General features: G+C 27.6%; 1 long non-coding RNA gene across 1 annotated transcript; it reads left to right on the forward strand.

The window, feature by feature from the left end:
- The first annotated feature begins 4322 nt into the window (after positions 1–4322).
- Positions 4323–4862, forward strand: LOC107956510 (uncharacterized). The gene is made up of 2 exons (XR_001700137.2): positions 4323–4514; positions 4606–4862. It is a non-coding gene; the product is annotated as an uncharacterized lncRNA (long non-coding RNA).
- Positions 4863–9003: the final 4141 nt, after the last annotated feature.

Below are 9003 nucleotides of genomic sequence, written 5' to 3' on the forward strand. Positions count from 1 at the left end.
TTTGTTTGATGAGTGTTAAACCGTTTGTTATTTTTTTTAATGTTTGGGGGCCGGCAAAGCAATGGCCTTACCATGAAGTTTGTCCTTTGTTCTTCACATGGATCAGGCTGGCCGAACTCTTTAACAAGCTCTCAAAGTGTAAGGTTCCTAGCTCAAATGCCATGCTACATATATTACAGAATTCATATATTACAGAATTCATGTGAATCGTGTGTTTTATACAAGTATATCCAATTTCTTTATGATCACATCTTTGTTTTAGTATGTTAAGCACACGTGTCCGAACTTGTAATAGAAAATAGTTTTAAAAATGTGAAAATAAAGGATAAATTTTTTTTTCAACATATTGACATAGTGTGAGTTTAAGGCTGTGTTTTCTTATGGGAAGTGCTTTTGGAGTGCAGCAAGGTTAAATTAAATATGTTTTGTTTGGGGTCAAAAAGTACTTTTACATCTAACTTGGAAACTAGTTTTGGCTTTCGTCAAAAGCATTTTTGGTTATCTTTTTACATTCATTTAATCCACCATCCCAATCTCAGAACTAAAATTATTTTCATGCTGAATTTTGAATACTTTTCCTTGTTCCATAAGGGCCAAAGGTTTTTTTTTTTATTTTCTTTGAACAAATTTACTTGTATTTGTGGAATTGTAGTAGAGAACTTTCCCGAGTTAATATTTTGTGCTCATTCCTATAATTTTTGAATAAAAATAAAATTTAAAATAATTCATTAAATTATTGAAATATAAAATATTCTTTTTGCTATGTGGAAATAAAAAATAACAAATTTAATATAGGTATAGGTAATACATTCTAAAATTTTGAAAAGTGCTAAAGCTTATGGCATATTTTGACTTTAAAATGTTTAAAATTTATATTTTGTGTCAAAATGTCGATAATGAATTACAATAAATTATTTTTATATTGCACTATAATTTAAGTTGATATCTTTCATACATCAAAATATTAACTAATTTTAATATTATTTAAATGTATATTATTTAACTTTACAGTCATGAATTTATTTATTAATGATTCAAATGTGTTAATTCATCACTTGTTGTGTATCAATTGTACATATTTATTATTATAACAATAAATTTGTCTTTAAAGTTTTTATATTTTGTCATTTTGATATCAGTTTAACAAATTTTATTCGTAATATTTATACGCTTTATCGAATTGACAGTGATTTAATAAATTTAATTTGTAAAATTTACATATTTTGTAAATATTTACACAAAATATATAAATATTAAAGATTAAATTTATTGTTATACTAATCAAAATTATATAGAAAAAACATTTTTTTAATATATACCAAGGAAAAACACAGATTAAATAAACATGGTCAATGTATAGGGGTCTAACGATTTCACCCGATAGTTTCAGCAAGCAATGAAGTCCAAAAGATTGTAAGTACGCCATCAAAGTTAAACTGTTAATAACTTTGTTTACTTTTTTCTTTAAATATTAATCCCATAATTAATTTTCTTGTTCATTTTTTAAATTGATAGAGTTTTGATAGAATAAAATTATTTTAACTTTTTTAAAAGAATAAATTTAAATTGAGAAGAGTAAAAAGCATTTTTATTTAGGGTAAATTGCAAAAATAGTCACTTTTGTTTGTCTCATATGATATTTTAGTCACTTATATTTGAAATGTTACGTTTTAATCACTTACACTATCGTTTTGTTACGAAGTTGTCACTCTACTGTCAAGGTCTGTTATCTTCCTAATAGTAGTCCTAAGTGGCAGTCCAAATGAGTTTTAAATGTTAACTTGGATATCCAGTTGCTGGGATGAAAATAGGTTTTTAATTAAATAAATTTAATTTGGACTGCCATGTAGGATCACCGTTAGAGAGGTAATAGAGCTTAACGGTAGAGTAACCACTTCGTAACAAAACAATAATGTAAGCGACTAAATTGTAACATTTCAAATATAAGTGACTAAATTATAATTTGAAGTAAATAAAAGTAATTATTTTTGTAGTTTACTATTTTATTTATTTATTTTATATTTACATGGGAGAAAGGAAGATTTAAGATTTTAGAGGTTTTGACTTAATGGTAGGATAGCATCGCAAGCATCCTTATCCCATGTTATTTGACCTTTTATTTATTTAACTTTGTAGTTGTCCTGAACCTGAAAAGATAATAGGAAACCGAAAGTGAAGGAGAAGTTAACATCCTTTTCCTTCCTTATTTCATACAATTAAAGAAAATGAAAATGAGATTATTTTATCATTTTGTAAATTAGGTTAAAAGAGACAGTTTAAAAAATCAGTCACTCTAAAGTCAATTTCACTTAAAAAAACCAAAATATTATCAATGGACACTAATAATTAATATCAACTTGAATTTAAACAATTTTTTATTGGAATTTGATTAATTTATTTTTATCTATCTACCCGTAAATACTTTTTAAGCATTTGTATTAAATTATTCTGAAATGAATGAAAAAATTACTATTTATTAATTTTACTGACATGTCATCTATGTGTATATTGCATTAGTAATTAATTAATTTTTTAAAAATTAAGAAATTTTTTTTATATGTTTATATTTTTTGATAACTTTAATAATTTTTAAAAATAAATTTTGTACTTTTTTGAATTTTTAAAATTTTAAAAAAATAATTAATTGTTAACGTGATGTCGCATCGGCAAAGTTAATAAACGTTAGCATTTCTATTCATTTTAGTGTGGTTTAATAAACATCAATATCTAAGGCTAAAAGAAATAAAAAATTAAATGAAAGATTAAAAGAATTTATAACTAAGATAATCATATATAATATTAATTGAGCTGTATTATCGCAACTAATCCACCCTACATATATTGTTAAAGATTTTATAAAGACGAATATTTTAGGGAATCGTTCATATTTCGTGATGTAATAAAATAAGCTGAAAATTTCAAAATACTAGCATCGCTAGAACTCTCGAGCTTTGAACGGCCACTTTAATGGTGCTATAAAATAGGAGGAAAGAAAATGAAGACAAATTTAATTGTACTTCATCTTAGATGATTATTTCTTTTTGAGAGTCAAAGAAATATAAAATTCAACAAAAATATTGAGGAAACAAACAAATTTCTCATTCGTTTCTCGGAAACTAATAAGGTATCAAGAATTAATAATTATTATCGATTGTGTCAACGTGGTACCTACATTATAAAAATGTTCATCCATTATTTACTCTTATTTTTTTTAATTTTTTTAAAAAATAAACTTATATTTAAAACATAAATTTAAAAAAAAAAGAAATCATTTGTTAAGGGGTAAATTATGGTTTTGGTCACTTTTATCACCTCAGGTTATATTTTAGTCACTTATGTTTGAAATGTTACGTTTTTAATCACTTACGTTATCGTGTTGTAACATTTTAGTCACTGAGCCGTTAATTGCCATTAACAGTGTAACGGTAAGCTGACGTAACATGTTAAATCATATTTCAAACTAACATTCTAGGTTAAATTATATAATTAGTCCTCATATTTTTTCGTTTTGAGCAATTTAATTTTTTATTATTTTATGTTCTTTAAACATTTTGTTTCCATTCTCTTTTGCTTCTTCTTTTGTTTTACTACTTCTCCATTTCTTTTAACATATCAGGAAGTAGAATTGGCAGTGAAGAAAGAAGCAGGGTTTTGATAGTTAGCAGATGGTATGAGTTTATGGGTTTTGACGGCTTTCGACTTCTTGCTTCCTTTTTCATTGCCAATTCGACTTCTTGATATGTTGAAAAAAATAGAGAAGGTAGGAAAACAGAAGGGAAACCGAAGGAGTGGAAAATAAAGAAAAAAAAAGAGAGTTTAAAGAACATAAAAGAAAAAAATTTAAAGTGCTCAAAATGAAAAAATATGAAGATCAATTGTATAATTTAATCTAAATTTTTTGTTTGAAATGATGATTTAATATGCCACATCAGCTTACTGTTACACCGTTAAGGGCAATTGATGGCTCAGTGACTAAAATGTTACAATACGATAATATAAGTGACTAAAACGTAATATTTCACACATAAGTGATTAAAATGTAATTTGAGATAAGCAAAAGTGACCATGAGTGTAATCTACCATTTGTTAAATTAAGAAAATATTATAAGAATTAAAATATTAAAAAAGGAAATGAAATTATTTTCAAAACATGAAAATTTCTTGATTGGATAATGATTTCTAAGTAATTAATTAGCGCAACTCCGCGTTGAATTAGTTTGTGAATATTTAATAAATCAAGGTGGATAGTGAAATCAAATAAAGATTATAATATTATGAAGCTTTGAAGTGACTATAAAATGGAAAGTGAATCAAGCAAAATCTTTAATCTCAATAATGATGTCCAAAATGAAGGCGTTCCTTATGGCTATCATTCTCTTGGTGTTCACTCTTCTTACTTTCACAGCTCCAGCTTTAGCTTCAGCTTCAGCTCGATCTCTAGCTATCCACAGTATGATCAAATTGATTTATACCAAAATTCTTCTTAATATCCACAACATATGTTGATAAAAGAGGTTCTTTTTTCTTTTTGAAGATGTAGATACTAAATTTTCAGATTTGGGTTTGGTTTAATTAGCTTATATATGGTATTGTTAATATTTGCAGAAAAAAGTAGCTATCCGTTGCCAAAGCCAACGCCGAGTCACAGGTGTTCTAGGGTTCGTGGTAAGCGTGTTTGCGTGGGATATTGATATGAATAAGGCCAAGTTGCTTCCCCTTTATCTTGTTCTTCAGGCTTCGATTATATTATATAAAAGATGGCTTCGAATCGTGTGTATTTGCACTTTGCACTTTGGAAATTGGAAATGGAATTTGTTGTTTGATGCAAGTGTTTAGAAAATAAAACATTTTTGTTTGGATAAGCAGAAGTTTTTATTTATGCGTACGTTTAAATAGCAGTAATCCTTTTCCATTACTTAGTTTTTGTTCAATTTAATTGTTTTTAATAATTAAAAAAATTCTGATTGAGTCTTAGTTCAGTTAGTATGGATATTGTTATCAATATAATAGTACAAAGGTTCGAATGCGCTAAATCGCATTATCTTTCTATTTATAGGTTGAGGAGGGACTATGGGTAATTTTAAGTTTTGTGTCAAAAAGAATAAATATCATCGGAACATATAATGAGATTGTTAAAAAAATAATTTGAAAAAGCACACTATTGAAAATCATATAATAATAAGCGTTTTGATAGAATTGTTAAACAAAGTGTAATAGAAGAACTAAAGTGTAGAATAAGATTGTAATTAGTTAGGTGGTTGAGATAATAATTTTAGCTATTTGGAGAATGAATTCACTAAATAAATTTTTCAACACACCCAATGATTAAGCCTTAACTATGCAATAATTCAAAGATAAAAGTAACCTAATTAATGTATTTATAACACCTCGGTACCTGATTTGATTGTCGGGTCCGAGTTACAAGGTGTCACATCCATTTTCAGAACAATTATGACCAAGCTACATTCGACTTATATCGTAAAATGGTTAATTTCAACCAAAACATGCATACAATACGATAGACAACTGTTTTCGAGTCTTATACAAGCCTACAAAAGCTCTAAAGCTAACCCGAAGTCAAATTAGAACCAAATTAAAAAAATTCCAAAACACTAGGTTGACGTTGTGACGATAAGGGGTTCCTTATCTTACCTTATTAGCCCTCAGATTCATTAACTGATTCACATGGTCTTTCACATACTATCGATAATCAAATACCTATTAACATGACTCGAACTCGAACAGATACATGAATCCTAACCAACACACCAAGTTAATACCCAGTGCCTCATCGAAATGTCTGAAGCAAATAGATTGCGCCCAACACTCATCAGTATAACAGAAATAAAAGTTGCACCCTGTATTTGTTGGAACATCCGAAGGAAAATGCATCCAGTGCTTATCGAAATATAGCTAAAGCAACCTAACTCAATCTATCCTATGGCATGCCAACTATATTCGACTCCGCCTGAACAGTTAATTCGGTAACTAATAATCCAATTTCATTATAAGTTCAATTCACATTCTATTAATCTCAATATATCATTAATTCACCATTTCATCGTTTCATATTTCATGTTTCAGCTTAATATCATATATAAGACCATAAAATGAGTTATGCTACTTTTCATTCTATTTAGTTTAGTCCTCTATCTTGATAATCCATTCAAATCATACCAATTCGATTCAATTAACTATTTTCAACTCATCTCAGAATCATACCAAGCAAAACATCATGAATATGCAATAAATAGATTGATTCAAACCATAAAAATACAAACCCAAAACTCAAATTACTCGTCGTCGGCTCTCGCCTTTCCTTTCCCTTTCAACGGTCCTACATCATCTTTAGTTACGAATAATAATTCAATAGTACAAAATATCAAATTCCATATCAAATCACATTCAATTATAAAGTCATACAAAATTTTTAATTTATTCAATTTAATCCCTAAACCTGGGATGATCATAACTTTCTATCTAGACCTTTGGATTAAAATTCAATTTTACATATATTTATTAGGGACCTTCTACTTTCTATTAGGGGTAGGGGTGAGCAAAATCCAATTCAATTCAGAAAAACTCGAGAAAAAAATTTAAAATTTGAATTAAATAGTTTGAGTTATTTGAGTTAATTCGGATAAACTCGAATAAAATAAATTAAGTTTTTCGGTTCAACTTGAATATGAATTACATAATTTGAGTTATCTGAAAATCTAAATAAGAAAAGGCAAAATTATGTCGTTTTGATAAATGTTTACCTTTTCTAAAGTTAAAAGTTAAAACCATTAAGTTAAAAGGCAAAACCATTATATTGTTTATCTAGTTAAATAATCTTGTACTTCGTCTACTAGTTAAATAATCGGTCCATGTAAACATAACATTAAGTATAAATAATAAAATTTATTAACTTGACTCGAAATTTTTTGACTCTATTCGATTAAAAAAAATTCAAATTGAGTTTGGTTGCTAAAATAGGATTCGTCAACTTGACTAACTCAAAATTTTTTGACTTGATTCGACTCGACTCGATCAAATACTCACCCTAATTAGGGGTGTTCAAACTCTGGTTCAAACTGAATGACTAAACTGATCTAATTTGGTTAATTCGTTGGTCAACCGATCTAGTTTGGTCAGAGATTGGTTAAAGGTTTTTTTAGAATTTCGGTTAATGGTTAATTCGGTTCGAAATTAGGTAATTAATTGAATTAACTAAACTTAATAAATAATATTATATATTATATGTTAGGGTGAGCAAAACTTGATTCGATTTAAAAAAATAAAAAAAATCGAATTTCAGGTTAATTGAATTAAGTTATTCGAGTTATTCGAGTAAACTCAAATTTCAATTTCGAATTGAGTTAAATTTTACAATTCGAATAACTCGAATAATTTGAATAACAGATTGGTGTAAATACCTTTTTGGTCATTGTCAAGTTTGAAAATGAGCAAATTGGTCTCTCTTTCAACAAAGATTACAAAAAATTCAAAATAAATTTTAAAAATAAAAATATTTATAAAAAATCCAAAATATATATTTAAAAAATTATAAAAAATTCAAAAAAATTCTAAAAAATATATAAAGTAAGTTAAAAAATTAAAAATTTCTAGAATAATAATTTTGGGACCTAAATAAGTTAATTAACGATTCAGATTTATCATACTAAAATATTTTTTATTTGAAAAAGTTTTTAAATATTTTTTATTTCAAATTTATGTGCTCTAATATGGAATTAGTTATACTGTTAGAAGGTTTTAATTTGACATGTTTAATTTCACTCGATTTGAAAGAAATTCAAATTGAGTTAGGATGATAAAATAAGACTCGTCAACTAGATTAACTTGATATTTTTTCACTTGATTCGATCGAACACTCACCCTTAATTAGTCCACTGCCCAACCAAACCACAACCACTGGCCTACCCCTTGCCAGTATAAACCCAACCCAATCCTAAAAAAAAAAATTAATAATTTAATAAAAAACCTAAAAATCCTAGACTGAAATTCCTTAAGACCCTAATCCTATTATGATTTCTGATCTCCCAAAACTGAAAGTTCTCTGGAATCTCCCAAAATCCCTACTGCCGATAGCCCAACATCAGCAACGCGCTCACTGTAACACCATAAACCCTACCCGCTTTACCAAATCCGAATATAAGTTGTCACCAGAACTTAAAACACTTAACATAAAATTTAAAATGGGTGAAGACGTTACTGAACATACTTCTTACCTATTTATTATTATTCTAAGTCATGGGTTCTAAAGATAAACATTTATTTGATTACAACTGATTCTCAATGATAGTATAAGATAATATTACTTAAAACTTTATTAAAACAGACCCAACCATGGCATATAACACCATTCACTATTTAAAAACATATTTTTAAATGTGTCATTTTGTATGCATAATATTGCTATTCAATCAACTACTTTGTTGCGTCCCTGGTTTATTCCCTTTTGGTGAACTGGTTCAAACTTAATAACCTATTTTGAAAATAAGCACCTATAAGTTCAATGGAACTTATTGAGTCCCAATCAGTATTACCTTTTAACGTTATTGTTGAAATCTTTGACTTTAAGATTTTGGACTTCCTTTCAGACATTGGCAGATACTTTTCTGATCCCCGGTTGGTGGATAACCATATGCTAATCTTTACACTTAACCATCTTATACAGATTTCACTCGATTCGCGAATTACATATTTTATACCAATTTTCAAATCCCATTACACAATTTTTTTAGAGACAGTAGTTGGATACACTTTTCAAAATAATACTCAGCGGATGCTACTTGTAACTGATTCTTCTACAAGATTCAATGATTATTGAAACACTAGTTAAATCGTATCTTCAAATCAGTCCATACAAACAGACTTGTTCAAAAGGATATAATAATTTGATTCAAGCAATAGATTTCTAGATATCTCCAATATAGGACCTAAGAAATTCCAGGTTTGGTGGAAACTTGCACCACCCAACATTCCAAATACACAAAATTC

Source organism: Gossypium hirsutum, chromosome A07 (genome assembly GCF_007990345.1).
Source record: "Gossypium hirsutum isolate 1008001.06 chromosome A07, Gossypium_hirsutum_v2.1, whole genome shotgun sequence".
Lineage (NCBI taxonomy): Eukaryota > Viridiplantae > Streptophyta > Magnoliopsida > Malvales > Malvaceae > Gossypium > Gossypium hirsutum.